The 19,155-nt window shown below is 44.1% G+C and overlaps 1 protein-coding gene across 4 annotated transcripts in view; it reads right to left on the minus strand.

Annotated features, from left to right (window-relative positions):
* Positions 1–16,722, minus strand: part of LOC121610465 (zinc finger protein 516-like) — a 41,943-nt gene extending 25,221 nt beyond the window's left edge. For 2 of the 4 annotated variants that reach the window (XM_041942592.1, XM_041942595.1), the window contains exon 1: positions 16,637–16,722. The gene's annotated coding sequence lies outside the window, so the exon portion shown is untranslated. Of the gene's footprint in view, positions 1–13,993; positions 14,216–16,636 lie in introns of those variants that run through there. The other 2 variants (XM_041942593.1, XM_041942594.1) reach the window with 2 other exon arrangements.
* Positions 16,723–19,155: the final 2,433 nt, after the last annotated feature.

Below are 19,155 nucleotides of genomic sequence, written 5' to 3' on the forward strand. Positions count from 1 at the left end.
ATAATAAAAAAAAAACGAAGCACCACACAGGAACCGGGGCTGCTAGATGAGAATAACAAACATTGTTAGACTTCTATACAGGACACAGAGTTTTTATAGAGAGCGCACTGAAGCTACGTGACACATTTCTTTCATACACAGGCTGACAGGCATTACCGGGAGTGAGAGCTCATGTGGCTACGCGGTCGTGATGGATGGCCGTACGAAAAGAGCCGGAGATCCCATCTGGGTCACGTCTTATCGGGCTGACTGATTCCCATTGATGAAATCATGTCGGCTTGTTAACCCACCCGGCGGAAAAACTCTAAACTAATGCCGAGGAAAAACAGGGCGGCATCTGAAGAGAGAGATGCATGTCAAGGAGAGTAGAAAAGGCAGAGCAAATAATGAGAGGGAGGGCAGCAGAGGGAAGATAAGTGGTAAATAGTGATGTAAAGTCACGGCAGGAGATAGATTGGGATAATAAGAGCTGACTGATAGGGTGACAGGGAGATCGAGGCAGGCAGGGAGCAAGGAGAGAGAGAAATGCAAGCCATGGGCTGCACACTGCAGAAAATGTCCCTCATACAGGAGTACTTCTTAGAAATTTAGACTATTGATCACCACTGTCTGATGAGAGGATGAGTAGAAAAACACATGCGTCTTTCTGGTTATTAACTGTGTCTGATGTTTTCTCAGTCTAGCTTTCTTTAAGGAGGAATGACTGAAACTCTCAATACCAGACTGCACGGCTTGTTTTGACAGATATTCTTTGCAGTGTAGCCACAGCACAGGAAATTGGCCAGAATCCACTCTCTCAACATTCATCCAATAGTCCTAAAGAGACAATCTGCTAGTACAGTTACAGTCTAACCCCCTCACCCCCCAATCAACCGACGCTGTCCAGTGCAAGTGTAGGTGGGTGTGCAACAGTGTGCGCAGCATGCTGTGCGGCTGTGTGTGGGAAACGGTGAGTTCTCGAGAAAATTTGAGTTGCTTTTTCCCCTGTTATGACAGATGTTTCAGTTTAAAGACATTAAAAGTCAAAAGATATCTCCTGCGAAGGAGCTGGCCGTTCCGGTCTCTCAAGTGCCAGCAAACCAAAATCACCGAATTCTCCCGCAATCTAGATGAGTGAAAACAACTGTCTCCAGAGGTTTGACGGGAAAAGCCAAAGCAGCTCGCTCTACTAGAAACGACATCAGTTGCGATGTGAAATGTTTCGTTGCAAAAATATGACAAAGACTGAACACGCCTACGTAGATGAAATGCATAAAGTTCAAAATAGGAAACTATTGGTTGACAGAGTGACTGAATTACATCCAGGACACATGATTAAGAATCATGTGCTGAAGGATTTTAAATTCAGTAAAATACTGTAAGGGGAAATAACTATGCAGCTGAATCAGCAATTCCTCTGGTTCATATTGCCTTCTGGTGCAGGTGGGCTGAAGAAAACCAGATCGCAGCAAAGGAAACTGTCCTCCATATCGGACACAGGGTATGGTCAGTGCTTGTAATACATGTACATGTATAGCAAACTACTTTTTTGGTTCTACTTACTGGAAACACTACAGTAGAATTCAGCTGCAGAGTAAGAAATTACATTGTGTTTTAGTTTTGGTATAATATAATCAATGGATTTGTTTTTAATTCGTGCTCAGGCTTTACTTGTCCATTTTGTCATATTACAAAGGTCGGCGCTCTTATTTTGTAGGCGATATGCCAGATGGAGGCGTAAAAGTCATGTGAGTCACACTGAAATATCTTAACTGACATCTTTTTTTTTTTTTTTTTACAGACATTCATGGTCTCACAACGTTGGTGATCTCCAGACTTTTCCTATGTGTCACTGTAAGGTAGACATTTGTAGTTTTGAGTAAAACTATAACTACTGAACAAACTGCCAGGAGATTTGTTACAGACATTGATGTGCCCCAAGGATGAATTGTAATAATTCTGACGATCCCTACACTTTTCATTTAGCTCCATTACTGAGGCAAAACTTCAATTTGATCAAAACTTTGGTGATAATTAGCCAATATTAGCATGTTAACACACTGAACCAATATGTCAAACACAGTAAAGATGCCTGCTAAACATCAGCGTGTTACATTTGTCATTGTGAGCGAGCATGCTAGCATGCTTACATTAGCATTTAGCTCAAAGCAATGTACCTAACTGCAGCCTCACAGAGCATGAGCATGTAGCTCTTACAGTGTGTTTATGGAGCAACAGTGAAGCGTATTTTCTTAATCAATAAAGCTTGTGTGAACCTCAAGAGTTAGACCATCATTTAGCCGGGGATGCTATGGGCAGTATGGTCCTTATTACGGTGTACAATATAGTATCAAGCCTCTGTGGTTGCTCTGTTAGTTGCTATTAGACACCGATAATCAATTGCTAATGCTCATTCTGGGACTGACCCTGATATTAAGGACAAACTGTAGTGTAAAATGTTGGCTGGCAGCTGAGAGCCCTGCCTCACTGTTAAGAGACAAGAACTGGCAAGAGATATGTGCCTGAATTTAAATGCAGTTTGTTGTATATATGACACTATGACGTCTATACTCTTTGAAAAATACACTGTTTAAACACATGTTGTGTGACATGTTTTTTTTACTAATAAATCAGGCCAACATAGGAAATGTGAGATTTCATTCACAGTGTCAGAAGCAGCTGTCATAGTATTAGTGCTTCCATTTATGAGAGGCTCTTACATTTTGACAAGCATGAGGAAGTGTGAGGAAAAGTCTAATTAGTTGTAAATTTTAGATATTTGTGGTAAGAGTGTCGTTCATTTTCAAATTTCTCCAAAACATCCTGGAATATCAGCTCCACTCTATGAATTCAGAGGAGCAGCTGAGGCTAATACAGGAGAAAGCAAATGCAGACATGTTTGCGCAGCTCTCCCAGGAGAGATCAGACGCCTCCGACGGGAGTTACCTGCACCACCAGGCAGCAAAACAGCCATTAAGCCAGCCAAGCAGCCAATCGGTCACCACTAAAAACCAACCGGCCTGTTACACAAGAAATAAGCGACAGAGGATTACACACACTGTCATTCTCTCCACATCGCACCAGTGGACAGCTTTACACAACACACCGTGCCAAGCCCAGACTCGACGAGTTACTAAAAATGGAGACAACTCACTCCTAGAGACGCACGCACAAAGGGGGAGAGTCTCCTGGTTCACTCGCATGCATTTGTATGAATCTGCGATCAGCGAATCAAATGGTGCCGTGGGGATGAACTGAGGGAAAGCTTCCACATCTTACAAAGACAGAACAGAGAGATGGTAACTGTAATCAATACTGCGCAAAAACGGGTCGAGATGCACAGACAATATTATGAAAGGATCTGGAGGAGAATACAGTGTAAACGATCAATGGCAGAAATTATGAGCTGAACTCGTGTCATACAGTACACACAAGAGATTGATTGTTACAAAAGATAATAATGGCCCTTTATTGCAAATCAGACAGGGCCCACTCACTGTTCAGTGTCTGATAATGCTGATATCATGCAGCTTAATTGAATATCTATTTGTTGTAGAATTAATTAAAACCACACTTGTTGAACTGATCCTACTGAGGTATTTTGAACTGGTCCCACACTCTTGGTAGAAGGACTTGTTATATAGTAGCATTGTTTTAAATGCTGTTTTTTGGGGGCTTTTTCACACTAACTGTTTGGAATTCCACAAAAGGTTTTAAGATGAAAAACGGAAGTTTTAAAAATACTGGAATTTGGCTCTGCTGCTTCAATTAAAGAGTTGGCAGCACGGTCTTCAAAAATCCTAATACATACAAGTATGTATCAGATCTATCTGGGACAATGATGCCTGTGGAGCCAGCTGTCCATGTATTTAAACCTCAGCACACCAACTGCTTGTGGGACTCCTGGCTCAAGCCTAATTGTGAAAATCAATATGCATTTACAAAGAGTCATATCAGAATGTGGACAGCAGCCAACTACAACCTTAAATAGTCACATTAGAGGATGGTGCACCCATAGCATCGCCAGTTTGGGTGTGCTTCTCAGATTAAGATGGTCTCACTGTGGTTGAGTGCAAACATGTTTCCTGACATAAAAATGCAGATATGTTGTTTCTTGAAGTTCCCGTTGTCCCTGTTGGGGCTGCACCCCACCTGCCTACCTCTCTGTAAGTATTAGATTATGACTCCATAAATGGCCTCGATTCTTCTATGTGTTTTATTGGGATTTGTTTTTTTAGGGAAGACAGGCTTTTGGGGCCATTCTTAAGACTATTAATTGGGTGATTTTGAGGAGTCGGTGAGGTATAATCTGATTGGATTAGCGGCTGTGCTCTTTAAATAGAGTTCTACGGCCAGGGATTAGATGATCACAGTCAGTCGGCCTCAAGAGCAACAGATTTCATCTCTATGGTTTTAGTTTAAGGAAAAACACATAGAAGCAGTCTCTAGGGTGATGCAGCAGGTTATGATGCTGTATGTGGATGTTTGTGCCCAAATGCAACTGAAAACCTCATGGAATCTTGAAATGAAAGTCTGAAGAGTGCGAATAAGATTGAAGTGGGATATGTGCTGTGCAGGTCTCATTTGTTTCTAGTTCAGAGCTGATAATACTGGAAAACCTCCAGTCTTGGGACCTGTTAAGATGGGATGGTGCGTTTGAGGCTGAGGGTGGAGGAGGGCACAACCAGGGGCCCCTACCTTCCTTCCCTCAACTATCCTCCTCACATCTGGATACAATGTGGGAACAGGGCACTGGGGCCAGGGGGATAGCTGAAGGGAGGGTGTGAGTGTGCTGGGGGATTCTTTACAGAACATCAAGAGCCAATGGAAAAAGGTGGTGGTGGTGCTGCTGCTGGTGGTGGTAGATACGGGGCGGGGGGTTGTGTGTGTTGTGGTGGTGTGATGGGGGGAATGGGGGGGGTACTAAAAAGCTCCCTGTCTTTGGTCTCTTCTTCCCTGTGTAGTTGACTGTAAGGCCCCCGAGCAATAGACAGCCAGAGAGGCAGCTGGGAACTGAGGTAGCAAACAGCAGCCCAGGAAACACAATGTGAGAGCTCAAACCCAGACAAGGTTAAAAAAAAGCTGGTGTTTCTGCTCGGAACAGGGCAGATACGCTGCATATAATAAGTCATCAGTCCAGGTTTAGACAGCCATATAACATTTTAACACAGTTACTGAGTTCCACTTATGGTGCGAACACAGGAGAGAAGGAAGGTGAACGTATACAGCCACTGTTCACAAAAAGAGGCAAAAGGGAACATTGTGAATTCAGCTTTAGTTTTAAAAAATCAATGCAGCAGAACCAGAGATATCATCTCTTTTATTCCACATATTCTTCTTCCTTTCAAACCCTGGCGACATTAGCCACATACGTAATTATACGTAATAATTCCTAGCTATAAAATGAATTAAATGAATGCTCTCTGCCGGTTAAGCAGCATAAAATGAATGGATGGATTAAAAAATTACTAATTAATTTCATTCAGACAGTGCAACGTGACTGTCGACAGTTCAGTCCGAGGTTCTGGTGTGTTAAGATAGAGATAGAGTCGAATGCAGCTTCAAGTCGCTCACTTCTTTCTAACTTTCTCACTCCACACTACCTGATTTTCAAACTCTCCTGCCCAAACCGACGTCGTTACATCACTTGAAGCGATTTACCGGCCCTTGCGCACCTCTTTCTGGGGCCACAAAAGGCTTCCTACGCATACAGGGAAGCACTCCTCAAGTCCTGTAAATAGACTTTGATGTGCAGAATCAGCGCGGCTTCCATTAATGTTATGTAATGCATCCATCTCGTAAAACGGAAAGCCACTTGGGTGAAAAGCGAAAATAATCTCCGCAATCTGACTTTCCAACATGAACAAAGCACGGGCTGCAACAAGGGTCTCGCTTTCGAGAGCCTGATGTCACGTCTCACAGCCATAACAACACTTGAGTGATTGAGAGAGGAGTATCTGCACTATTTCTGTCTGAAACAGGCTTTCTTTGCCATTTGTTTTGCATACATATGAGCTAGAATGACAGAGGAATGAAAAATGAAGAAGAGTAGGCTGTTGCTTATTTTTTTCTTCTTAGCTGAATAGAAACCCTCAGCGTAGACGATGCCTGCAACTTGCGCTCGCATCCAGTTTACAGTCGTCTTGCACGCATGCTTGGAGTTAAACTGTACCTCTGATCCACATGTGGATTTGGGGGTGAGCTCATTAGCCCCTGGGCTACCCTCCTCCCCCTCACCTCTGTCCCCAGTGACCCTACAGCATGCTTGACCCTGCCAGAGCTCCCGTGCTACTCCCTGGTCCCTGTTTCCTAACGCCCGTTCAACGCCTTCACTACAAAGTCGTACACTAAGTATAAAAACTGAGGCAGTAAGACTGTCATAGTATCACTATCACAAGCACTGCCCATATTTGGATGTCTAGCTCTTCCATTTGACTGATAATAAAGCCATTACATTGCACAAATATGGCCACTTGTTAGTATCATTCATTCTTTGACTCTTTTTGAGGGGGCCAGCAGTTTCTGGCAGCAAAGGAGAAGCCCTCCATATCTCCATATGAGTGGGACTGACCAACCAGAGCAGGGTTTCTTTTCTTTTCCCACAGCGAGAGGACAAACAATGGTGATGTGCAGGCACGTCAACGGCCGAGTTAGCCTCGCTCATTTAAAAAGCAATGCAATCACTCTCCCCTCTGTTGTTCTTTGGGAGCATGCATATGTTAGAATAATTGTTGCATTTGTAAATTGTAATCCCACAAATGAGATGCCGTCGTCCTGTATAATGATCAGAAAAGCAAACATTGACAAGATGAAGTCCAAACTTCCGTCCGCCTGTGCCTCCCTCTCCCATACACACACACACACTCACTAAAAGGCATCGCGGCAAGGTTAGGCTGACATCAGCGGCTAACGATCAGTTCCTCTGTGGGCTGAATGATTAGCTGCAGTAGCCTGGAGACATTTCCAGCTTGTTTCCCTGAGTTGGTCAGACATGCAACATCACTGGCCTTCAATCTGCACTAACTACATCCACTCTCTTCCGTTCTCTGGACACACACACACAAAAAAAAAGAGTAAAGACTTTTCCAGACTGAGATGATGAGAGATGATGCTAGTGAATGCGGGGCAGCTGAGATGAATGCATTCTTGTGTGAGAACAGAGAACAGGCTTGTTGTTGTATTTAAAGTTGTTTTCATACTCAAATGGAGTAACAACGGTGGTTCCCTGAGGGAGACAAGTGAGTGTGTGTGTGTGTGCGTGTGTGTGTGTGAAGAGGTGGTATAAGTAGCAGTTACATATTTGCATCAAAGTGAAACCAAAGTGAGAATGAAAGGCTGCTAGTATTTACATATAGATTTAAAGCAGTATCCCACGACTACCCGTTTTCTCTTTATTTAGTTTCCGACTGAACTTCTTATTCAAAGAAATTACTCAGATAACAAATCTTGGATTATTCTGTGAAGTTTAAGCTCCTATCTTCTCTGTTCTCATTGGTCTAAAACAGCTGGAAACAAAGCATGACTTCCTGTGCATCGGAGGAGTTTTTCTCAGGAGGGAACCATAGAATCTGACTTTTCGTTCCCATTTGGACAACATTTATTAACTGCAACAGAACGGTGAATGCTAAAAAGGAGCCTCTCTGCTTAGGGAGCAGTTTCGCCCAACCCCCACCCACCCTTAATGCCCTCTGGGCTGCTGTGAGTTTGGATTAAGTTTGGGTGCCATGTCCCCTCCCTGCTGAGGGGACACACACACACACACACAGAGTTTGTGTGGCCCATCAAATATGAAGAAGAGGCTACTGCCTTGTAGAGAGATGAACAGACAAGGTAGAAAGAAGGTAAGAAAAGCTGCTTTTAACAAATAGTTAGTGATGTGATGCATTGCTAATTAAATCTATATTACATGTCTAAGATTCACTGCTTTATTAGGCACAGTACAGTGTAGCATGAGTGCTTTGCATGATCTTGGTTAAAGGAATTATGTTGAAGCATCCCTTGTCTCCAAGTAAAAGATAAATCAATGCAAAAAGGTGTTTACATAACAGAACTGATAGCATCCTTTTTAAAGTCACATTTCAATGCTATCTAATTGAGGTATTGTGTGTGAGTGTGTGTGTGCAGGATGTGTTTGTGTAAGGCAGTGGATCAATAATGGTAGTCAAAAGTGACATCTGGGCTGGACAAAGAGTGCCGTTCCTTCCCCCGGCAGCTCTCCCTTCTCCCTCTCTCTCAATCCCTGATCACAGCCACGTGGTTCTCTGGGCTGTTTCTCCCAGCTAAGCTTATTTCTCTTCTTTAATCCCGCGGCAATCACGGCAACAATGCCAAGCGTCGGTCCACGGACACGGGCAGAAATCTATTAACTATGATCACTATGTCCGCCCAACATGATAAGCAGCGCTAATGAATCCAGCACATTCGGCACGGCGCTCGTGAGCGCCACTTCATCGGATCATCGATAATGTGTAAGACGGGAAATCAACATGAGCGACGGCGATGGATAACGCAGGTTGTAATGTAGTGTAACGGTCTTCCACTTGAGCTGAAGCGAGAGGATGTTAACCCCCCCCCCACCAAAAAAAAGATCCAATTCAATTCAACAGTTGAAGAGTATGCAGTGACAGGGAGGCCTGAAGCTGCTTGCAGCACTGCAGGCCCGGGCTGCTGCGAGCGTCCTCGGTTAATACAAACAGAGCTGCACTGATAAATCGGGTCGATACCCAACCCTGATTATCAGATTACCAGGCACTCAGTGTGGTGCACCTCTGATTTAAGTGAGGGTTGCAGCCTTTGCACAGCTGATGAAATGATTATTTATTAGTAGAGCGTCTAGCAGTCGTAGTTCCACCAGGAGTCAGCGGAGGAAAAGCGATCAAACAGCGAATATTGCAGACACGCGTCTAACTGTGTGAGATGAAGACGACCGAGGAAAACTTTGTTACACGATAGCTTCACACCAACATTTCAGTATCGGTTACAAATATAACCTTCTATCAATTCTAACTTCTGAATTATTTTCATGACAGTTAAGACATTTTATATTAAACTACTGCCACTAACTACCACTTCGGCATGCTGGATCAAAACGGCTCGTCCCAACTTGAGCTCTCTAATAGCTGCACATTTCAGCAGCTGCAATCATCTTCTCTCGTCACTCAGGTATTCAGAAGCCGTGCTCATCCCTGGGAGTGATCCCAACACTGAAAGACTTCCCATAAACACTGTCATGTCAGTTATGGTCATTGAAGACAAAGTGCCCCCTTCACTTTAACTTCAGCGTGCAGTGTGGCTTTGGTTCTATTTACATTGATTTCAATAATGCAGATTATATTTATTTACATTCTTATTCATACTTGACTGCTTTATGCTGTCAGTGTTAAACGATTGTGGTCATGATACTTAAACTGTAGCCTTTTGTAATATATAATGAAAGGAAAAAAAAACTTGGACTATAGTTCCAACTAATTAGTGTGGGTTGTTCCCACACCCACATTCAGCTGTTGTTGCTTTGGGTAATGACAGGACCTGTGTAAATAAGGCTGTTGTCTTTTTATTAGTGAGCCTGATAAAAGCAGAGCGCACTGAAACATCAGTATAAATCTATGTTCAATAATTACTGTCAACAAAATGCGCATTTTCTTTTCTTTTCCACTTCATTAACTTGATTCTATTTCTGAATATCTGTTTATTTCCGCTTAAAAATGAACAGTTTCTGAGTTTGTCTTTGAGAAAATTTCTCAATAAAAGCATTGCGTACTTTCAGAACAGCTGATGCGAAAAATATCCACGTCATTTTGCTTTTACTGGGAAGTGCTGGAGTCCCATTAAGATGTGCTGTCTCAGAGGGGTTTTCCACCACAGCAACAAAGAACTTCTCATTAAAAAAAAAAACGAATCTCTGTCACGGTGGTAAAGTTTGATGATGACATTCTCATCGCGAGATGTCAAGTATCGGCACCTTTAATGAAAAGTATCAGTATGTGCAACAGTTGGGCCCTGCGCAACTCCGCTGACATGTTCCTCCCCCGCTTCCCACCACCACGGATAAGGCTAAAATGGCCCTGTGCCTAAATCCCCCCTGCCAGCACCTCCCCTACCCCCCACCAACTCTAACCCCGCTCCTATCTTAATCCTCTGATTACTACATCATTTTCTACAGGTCTAATTTAAACAGCTATCAGGCTTCACACTTCACTACCTGGTCAGTGCTGCTTGTTTTGGCAGAGACTCTGTTGATCCATATGGGTGGGGAGAATACAGGTGTGACCCAATTAAAGGGATCAACTACCCACCTGTTGGTAAAGTTTCACGAACACGAGTAACAGGGAATGTTTTGGGACACATCTATTTACTGGAAATGTGTAGTATGACAGTTGCAGGAAATGTAAATTCCTCCTGAGTAAGCGGTACGTTTCCCATGGAGGGCTCATTTATAATTTAATCCAGGATCTTGGTGTTTCTAGGCTAACACAGAGAGACTGCCCTTTCAGAGTGGAAACCCCCACCATGCAGCAGGGAATCAATGCCACCACCGCAGAACAGACACTAGATCTCGTATTAAAATTATGTGTCTGGACCACCAGCAAAGAGAGGAGCACTTCTTCCTTTTTTCCCCCCTCGTTTTCATTTTTTGTTTCACCCCCCCTTTAATCCAAAAAAAAAAAAAAGGAGGAGCTGAGAGGATGCATGAGACTTCAACCTCACTGACTCGGGGGGAAAACATGTCTGCCTTTACTTTTGTTTTAGATATTGATTCAAGTTCAAAGCCATGCAACATTAATACGAGCAGCGTGGACAGAGATGAAGAGGAGGGGGCGAAGCAGGGAAGCAATTAGACTCTGAAAAGGACCGAATGGATTCAATCCATGACATAAGTATGTAGAACGCAACTGGAGCTCTTCCAGACGTGAATTCCATAAGGTGCTGGAAACCACCCACAGAGACCCTGGTCCAGCACTACTTTAAAAAACAGCTTTTCATCGCTCCAAAGGTCTCTACGGGAGGTCTGAGCCGCTGCCATTTTCCAGGACCGTCCTAGCAGGGATATACACCTGATAACAAGAGTCAACCTGCTCAGAAAAACGTCTCGCCTTGAGGCAAGCAGAAAGATCTTTTTTCCAGCTGAGAGAATAATCCTTCATTATTCTTAAACCTGCGTTCTTTTTGGTCCATGGAAACAATCTGCAGGCTAAACACTGCACTGATCACTCATCCTCGCAGCTATATGGAGCAACATTAGCTTTCATTTGGGGTCGTTTCTCGCCACCTGACGAATATGAGGCCAATATTTACTCTCCTTTTAGCTCAGGTGAGGTCTGCACCACCTCCTGAGGGAAAAGTCTGTTCCTCAGCTGATGATGATCCACTATATGTTAGCTAGCTGCTAATTTCATCTTTCTGGTGTTGAGGCAGGTGAATTTTTGGAGCTCTTTGCCGGAAAACAGCTTGAGCGCCGAGAGTGAATCATGACAGCCGAGTTGCGTGCCAGAAAACCAAAACAATGAGCTAAGAGTTGCTAGAAATTTCTACGTTTGGTGATAATTCACTGTGGGTTCATCACTTCGGGCAACACCTTTCACATAGCCATTTGGTCCGTTGTTAAAAATACATCCTTTAATCATAGTAGCTTTAATATAAGTTATTAATATGACAGAATTCAACAGAATCAGTAACTTTAATCAGTAATAAAAGAAATCTGCCCCATATTCAGCTCAGTGATATTTCCTTCAAAACTCTCCGAGTCTGTATGGTGGTGAACCCCCTCTCAGCTGGTGAAGGTAAATGACTATGTCCATAGTGAAAAGGCACAAGGCAGTAATGAGTAATGAAAACAGCCGAGTTAGTGCTGCCATTCAGCAAAGGGCCTGCTGCTGTGGAATGTGAGGCTCCATTCATTCACATGGGTTAAAAATGCATTTCTGCCACCACAAAGCCGTGCCTTGTGCTCATTGTTTCTCACCACACCAATAAAACACTTCCACATTCTGAGGGGAGAAGACAAAAAAAATGAAATTGCTAATTTTACTCCCACAGATACAGGGAGAAAAATGGGATGGCAGGCGGCGTGGGGGGGGGGGTTAACCTCGCAAAACAACCAAGAGATAAAGAGTCGTGGTAGAGTTGAAAGTTTGATCGCGATAAGCAGGGGGTGGAAAAGTAAGCACACAGGCCGCTTACAAAAGACAAACAGTCCTATTGACAAAAGCTGAATGTATGAAGCATTTATTCAGTGCATGAAAAGAGGCACAATGGTGGAAGGCAATCAAATGCAAAAAGCCTCACTCGAGTCATGTGCGAGCTCTCAGAGGATCAGTTTGTGAATATGAGGCACCTGTGACAGGCTCTGCAAAAATAATAATAATAATAAAACAATCTAATTTTCCTGCACAGGCTTGATTCAACACGAATCACATTTGTCATAGTCGAGTGACAGCCACAACATGTCACATTAAAACACAGCTCACGCTCCTCTTTCGCCTCTTTCAACAACGCTCAACAAGTGATCTCAGACGTGAAGGCGTTCAGACACACGTGTGACATAACCGTCGAGGAAAGACACCCCCACGCCGAAATCTCCAAGCACCTCTTAGCCCTCGGGTTTCCCTTGAGCAGACCAAAAAGTCCGCCTGTGCTGTCGTTACACAGAACTGGATCAAATGCCCAGAAAAGCGGGTCTTTACGTTTTCCCCAAAGCTCCGCTGAATAAATGTTTCCCTTTAAATCTATTCCTGGCACTGTTCAGGGGTTGGAGAACAGGTGGTGCTCTTAAGGACTATTTGTATCTAACAGTCAGTGTTGTGGAGTTAGATCATTAATTGTTGTTGTTGTTGGTATCACCACCAAACATTTAACATAATGTCTGAAATCTGACATGGGGGAGACAATGTAATCCTGTCTGCAAAACAACACTGTCTCCCTCCCTCCCTCCCTCGCTTTCTGTGTGTGTGTGACCTGACACAGGGGGGAAATACTGCATCTTTAAACCACCAGAGAGAAAAAGCAATACACCGCAGAAAGTCAATATCAAAGGAGAGGGGAGGAACGGCGTCAAGTACAGAAAAGTCCTAGCTGATGATCCCGTGCAGGCTGCAAGTTTGTAGCAGCTGAGAGGAAAACCGTGCAGGATACAACAAATACACACATTCACATAGGCTGACAAAAACACCCTCCACTAAAGTACAGCACACAGATGACAACAGGGGTTTTACAGTGTGTGTGTGTGTGTGTATATGCGTGTGTGTGTGCACATGCAGCTATTCAAAGTCAAAAATTCCAACAACACCACAAACCATAACCCGTAAGTTCTTCTTCTTCTTTTTTTTCCTTTATCATCTATAAACTACAAACAACATGGAAGCCTGTTTGGTCCCGCGTGCGCGCGCGTGCACGCGGACACTGTATTCTTTCTCTCTCTCTCTACAGCAAACTATGTGCTTTTACATAACTATCTCCTCTGATAAGTACTCCAGCCTGCCCCCGAGGGAGGACCACTATGACAGTCACATCACATTCCTAGAATACAGCTATAATGAGCGTCTTTAAGGTTTCATAGCTTTTATTGTGACCTTATCTTTACCTTTATGGATTTTTCCCCCCTCTCGTTATCACCTATGGTGTAGCTGTAATTTTCACTTCACTCCTGCTGCTGGTTAGTTGAAGTTTACAGCTCTCTCGTGCTACTTTGCAACGCTGTCACACTGCCTGTAAAATCACCGGAGATGCATTTGAGAACTTCACGTTGCCCGTTATTTGCATTTCCACATGTATCACGGGAACACTGTGGCTCTGTCTCGCAAGGTCCCCAGCTCTCCTATCAGTCAAGCGTTCCTCAAAATGAGCCTCATCTCCGCTGTTCCTTCATCAGCCCCCCCCGCACTCTAAAAGGAAATGACCAGGTTAAAACCAAAGAGTCTGCAACAGCCAAAGACTGCGTTACATGCGACGGCGGCAGCCCGACGAACGCACCCTCCACATAACAAACAATAACACTGATACACAGTCACTTCCTTACCAGTTAAAACAGCGCTCGGCTCAAAGCGCTCACACGCACACACACACAAAAAAAAGATGAGATGAGAAGACCGGTGCAGCGCTCCACAAGCAAAATGTAAAGAGTCCAGATCCAGCTGAGATAAGAGGGGACGCGCTGTATCTTCCAGGGCAGCGACTGACAACCGCGACCCGAGCTCCAACTCTGCAAAAACCGTCAAGATTTATTATTCTGTGTGGCGGATTCCTGTCTTCTCCCTGTGTTGAGAACAGTACAGGTTCCTCTCTCTCTCTCTCTCTCTCTCTCTCTCTCTCTCTCTCTCTCTCGCTCTCTCTCTCTCTTGTCGTTTCACTGGTGCTGCCTTCACGTGTTGTCAGAAATGTCGTGAGTAAAAGCGATACCAATTGGCAAACGTAGAAATCCTGTGTAGTGTGTACCAGTTCCAGTTTCCATTGAAAAAGGGGAGTTTTTTATTATTATTAATAGTGCATCTGTGCTCGCACATGCAGAATAATCCAGATCAGGCTATATGTCTTGAATTAAATGTCCAAGATTCAGGCATTAATTAGGTGTGTTAATTAAGATGTAATAAGGAACTGTTATTTCATATAGGGGTACACGATGTTGATAGTTTTGCAACAATTAGGCAATTGATTTGAAAGAAATCAGTATGTTTTTTTGGTTTTGGACAAAACAAGACACCTGAGCTAGTGTTCTATATTTTCTGACAATTTGGAGACTGAGTGATAAAACGGAATTGTCAGCTACCGCCCTTATATGGTTTATTCGTTTGAATAATAAAGTTTACAGGTAAACCAGTGTGCTGCATGTATACTATACAGCACACTGCATGTTTTGTTGGGGAAGTCTGACTTTTTCCATGATGACACTGATTGGGACAAATGTCCACTTGATTTCGCATAATTCACTGCACAGGGAGGTGCACCGGGTAAGCTCACACAGATGTTATTGTGATGAAACACATGTGACCAGTCAACATGCTGGTCAACATGCCTACAGAAGAGAGTGCAGCTGCATTTTCCCCTCTTAAAACAATACAGGTATTTCTGATCTAACTCGTGCGATTGCAAAGGGGAAATGGCGGAGCCTTTGGGAGCACCTGAACGCACCGTGAATGGAAAGAAGCCCTGTGCATGAAACACCGAGGACAAGATCGAGGGCGAAAAAGGAGAAGCTGAAAAGTTTGTCCCCACGACGGAATCCCTGTCTCTAAACCTCAACACACACACACACACACGCAACTGTGTCTTTGTTTCACGTATGTCTCCATCGCTTCCTATCAGCTGGATCAGCTGGTGTGTTCGCGTGTTTGTGTTTAGTCTAAAGTGTGTAGAGAAGAGAAGAGGCGACACTAAACTATTGTCCCCAGCTCACCACAACGTGCGCCACCATATACGCGCAATCGGCTTCGTGCGTAAAAGACACGGCGGTGCCACAGGCAGCTCGCGCTATCTGTGATCGGCCTGCGTGCTTACTTCTTGCCCACATACCCGCACTTTGGTCTCGATCACCTGTACGTACACGTCAAGAGAGAGACCAGAAAGCGTCATTGATTGGAATTGCTCCCATGAGCCACATCTTCTATCTCATTGTGTCCCTTTATCATAACAGCAGGCTCACATCCTGTAGGTGCATCATCATTTGAGGGGGAAAAAAGTTACATGCACAGACCCCATCACACACACACACACATGAAACACCCGACCCCTCCTCTCTCGCCACGTTTCCGCCCCCCCAACACGCACACGCACACACACAAACACACACACAGACACACACACACACGCACGCACACACCGCATGCAGATGAATTGTGAGAGCTTGATTCGGCGCAGAGATTGAAAGAAGAAACACACCAGAGATCTTCCAGCGGTTTCAGATCCTCATCTAAATGAAGAATAGAACTGTTCCGGGTGCTGGCACCTGTGCCTTGCTCAGTGGCTGCTGTGCCATGTCTATTATGTAGGACACGACTTCCTAATATGGATGTGCCCCCTTCACCCCTCCCTAACGTCCACCTCCACCCTGTGTGTCTGACTCCGTGTGAATAAAACAATCTTTCCAAAAACAAATAAATAAATTAAAGTGTTCTTCATCTCCTGGATGGTTTCTGCTCCGATCCCCCTGTCTCTTTTATTCTACTTGTGTTGTTGCCACAAATCTGTGTGTTTGATGCTGCGGTGATAGAGTAAAAAAAAAAACTACTCAAGGAAGAGATGAGTGTGTTTGGAGAGCTGGTGGAAAGTTTGCTTCACCTCAGGGATGTTGGTGGAGGATATGAGTCCGGCCATGCTCAGTTTATTCCTGTTTGTTTTCATTAGAGTGACTGACTTTGGACAGCTTTATAAACCCTGACATTAAGTATGATGACTCGCGCAGATCACGCTCATCAGAAATACTGCTGTAAGTAAATGTGTGTCTACGAAAAGTGGATGCTGTAATTTGTCGTTCACACACTTCTGGCTCTGTTGCCTTGAGATGATGACCGACAGGCTTTTTTTTTTTAACTCAACCACTACACCCTTGCCTGTAACCTATTTATAAAGATCAAACAATCGCCTTCCACCTACAGCCCGTTCAAAGCGCGTGAGGTGCTCCAGTACACTGTGTGTGTAAGAGAGAGAAAATCAGAAATCTGCGTACCTGCTTTGTCCAAAAGAATAATCCAGGGTGACTTCAAGAAGCATAGACAATCCTAAAGGTGAAAACATGCTCTTTGCAGTGTATGCTGAAGTGCATGAATGAGTAGTTCGAGTTCATCCTGTCCTGCGGGGGTGGACGGGGGCTTCCTCTCCGAGATTATTTGAATGTCGCCGATACGTTTGATTTTGGAACTAAACATTTAAAGTCATATATTGTTTTTTGGCCACAGCAACACCCACCAAAACATATTTTACCATTGGTGCCTCAGCGCGTGTTTTGGTAATTTTCTGACACCCCTACCCCGAGACCGAATGGTTCCTCCCGCATTAAATGGAACTATCTGCTATTGTCTCATCAGCGAAAAGTTGCTGCCACCGCTAAGGACACGCAAAAAGTGCGCAAAGAGTGTGAGAATGTCAGTCTCACCGGTTTATTCAGACCGGTGTGAAGCTATGAAATGATGTCCCGGCAAAGCAAAGGGACACAGTGATGTCATTTAACTCTTTGCCAATCGAGTGTCATTATGTGAGATGGCCAGAGAGTCATCCTGCTTGATCCACCCTGCTGCAACCCCCGGACAGCTGTGAGGAAGCCAAAAAAAATATGAGGCTACACGCGAGAGTGCTGTGAAACCTTGTCTGATTGTGAAGAGACGAATACTAAGAAAAAATATGATTCAATGAAAGTCTGAATAACTTGATTCACGAGTTAAGACGTGGAAAACCCACTTCTTGTGTCATAGAGAAAATCCCTGAAAGAAAGAAATGAAACAGCGTTCAAAGACAGTACATTTGTCGTGTCTTTACTGGCAGATTTTAAACAATATCAAAATAGATATGTCTTCCAAAATATTCTTTTTTTTCTACATTTAGTTTCTTTCTTTGATGCTCTTCCAACACAAAAGCAAAGCCTAATTAGTTGTTTTCAGTCAAGCAGGTTTTCAATCCTGTTCCACACACTCTTGACAATGGCAAACAAAAGAACACAGCAACAGTTTAAGGTCACACTTAATAACCTAAACTAAGACGCGGGTACAATGTGCATTGCTGCCACTTGCGGCTCTGCTTCACTTTTGAAAAATAAGCCCAGAAATGCTGAAATTAGTAGATTCACTGGACTGTTTTACACAAGGTAAGTAAATGCCAGACAAACAGGGCTCTCATTCAATCCCTCGCAGAACTGGAAAATCTAGAAAAGCATGGAAAATAAATGTGACAACTCAGTGGTGTAGAAATTTTAGGATGTGTGCTGTTATTCCCTCCCAATAAATCAGATTACACATTAAGTACATGTAAGTATTGTGACTATCAGCACGGATCGCCTCCTTACTCTATCTCTGCCCAGGCCTATAGATCACAAGACTAAACAGACTGCTGTTCTTATGTACTCCAGCTCATTGTAGGCTAAAGTCGTGTGTAACAACTGTCACTCCATAGTGTTGTTGTGGGTGTTGTGCAGAGGTCAGGCTTGTTTGCTCAGCATGTGTGCAGTGAGAGGGAGCCACGTTGCTGACTGCTGATGCACCAGCGAGTTAAGACGCACAGACATCTTATCAGCGACGAGCCCTTGAATTGTAACGGCAGGCACGCCGCTTTATATCTGCAGCCCCCAGAGCTGCACGGGTGCTCCCTGAGCATCTGGACACTAACACTGAACTGAACGCTCACATAGACATTGACAGATGAGTATTGTAAGATGCACGGCTGCCTCCTCAAGTATAAGGTGTGCTAATATCCAAACACCTACTGTGTGTGTGAGCACATGCACATGTAGATGATCACCCAAGGCTGCCAAGTAAGTCATTATGTGCTTCTTCTGAGTGGATCATACCACTCAGAAGAAGAAACAAATGCATGAACACACAATGATAACCCCCTCCAGCGCACGCACACACACACACACACACACACACACACACACACACACACACACACACAGTATGTTTAACATGGAACATGGCTGCTAAAAGACATCATTCCATGCTTCTAAAAATGTGACACTCCCACGCGAACACACACATCGTCACTACTGACGTTCATTATTACAAGCATGGAAAAAAAATCCTCTCACACCCATGAATGTAATGACAAGCACACATGCATATTGGTGATACATCGTTATAACGCCATGAACAGAGCCTCCCTGCTCTCTCTCTCTCTATCCCTGTAGTGTGTGAGTCACTGTTCAGATACTTCCTGTTATAAGAGAGCAGTCTTTAAAACAGCCTCCCTCTCTCTCCATTCCTGCTTTCCAAGTCAGAGGGAATGTCAGACCAAACACACACCAAGGTGTCCTCTCCCCCTCTCTCTCCTCTCTCTCTCTGTTCTCTCTGAAGCAGTCGGCAGAGAAGCTTCCCCGTCGAACGCCCTTCAGTCTGCAGGTCACCCACTCAGCATTCTAAAACGTGCCTCGGTGAACCTTCACCTTTAAAAATTCCGGTTTGAAAATCTCCTGCACCCCACTGTACCAGCGGTGCATGCAGACAACAATGCAAGCGTGCATTTGCACACCAGTGCATG

Source organism: Chelmon rostratus, chromosome 8 (assembly GCF_017976325.1).
Source record: "Chelmon rostratus isolate fCheRos1 chromosome 8, fCheRos1.pri, whole genome shotgun sequence".
Classification (NCBI taxonomy): Eukaryota; Metazoa; Chordata; class Actinopteri; order Chaetodontiformes; family Chaetodontidae; genus Chelmon; species Chelmon rostratus.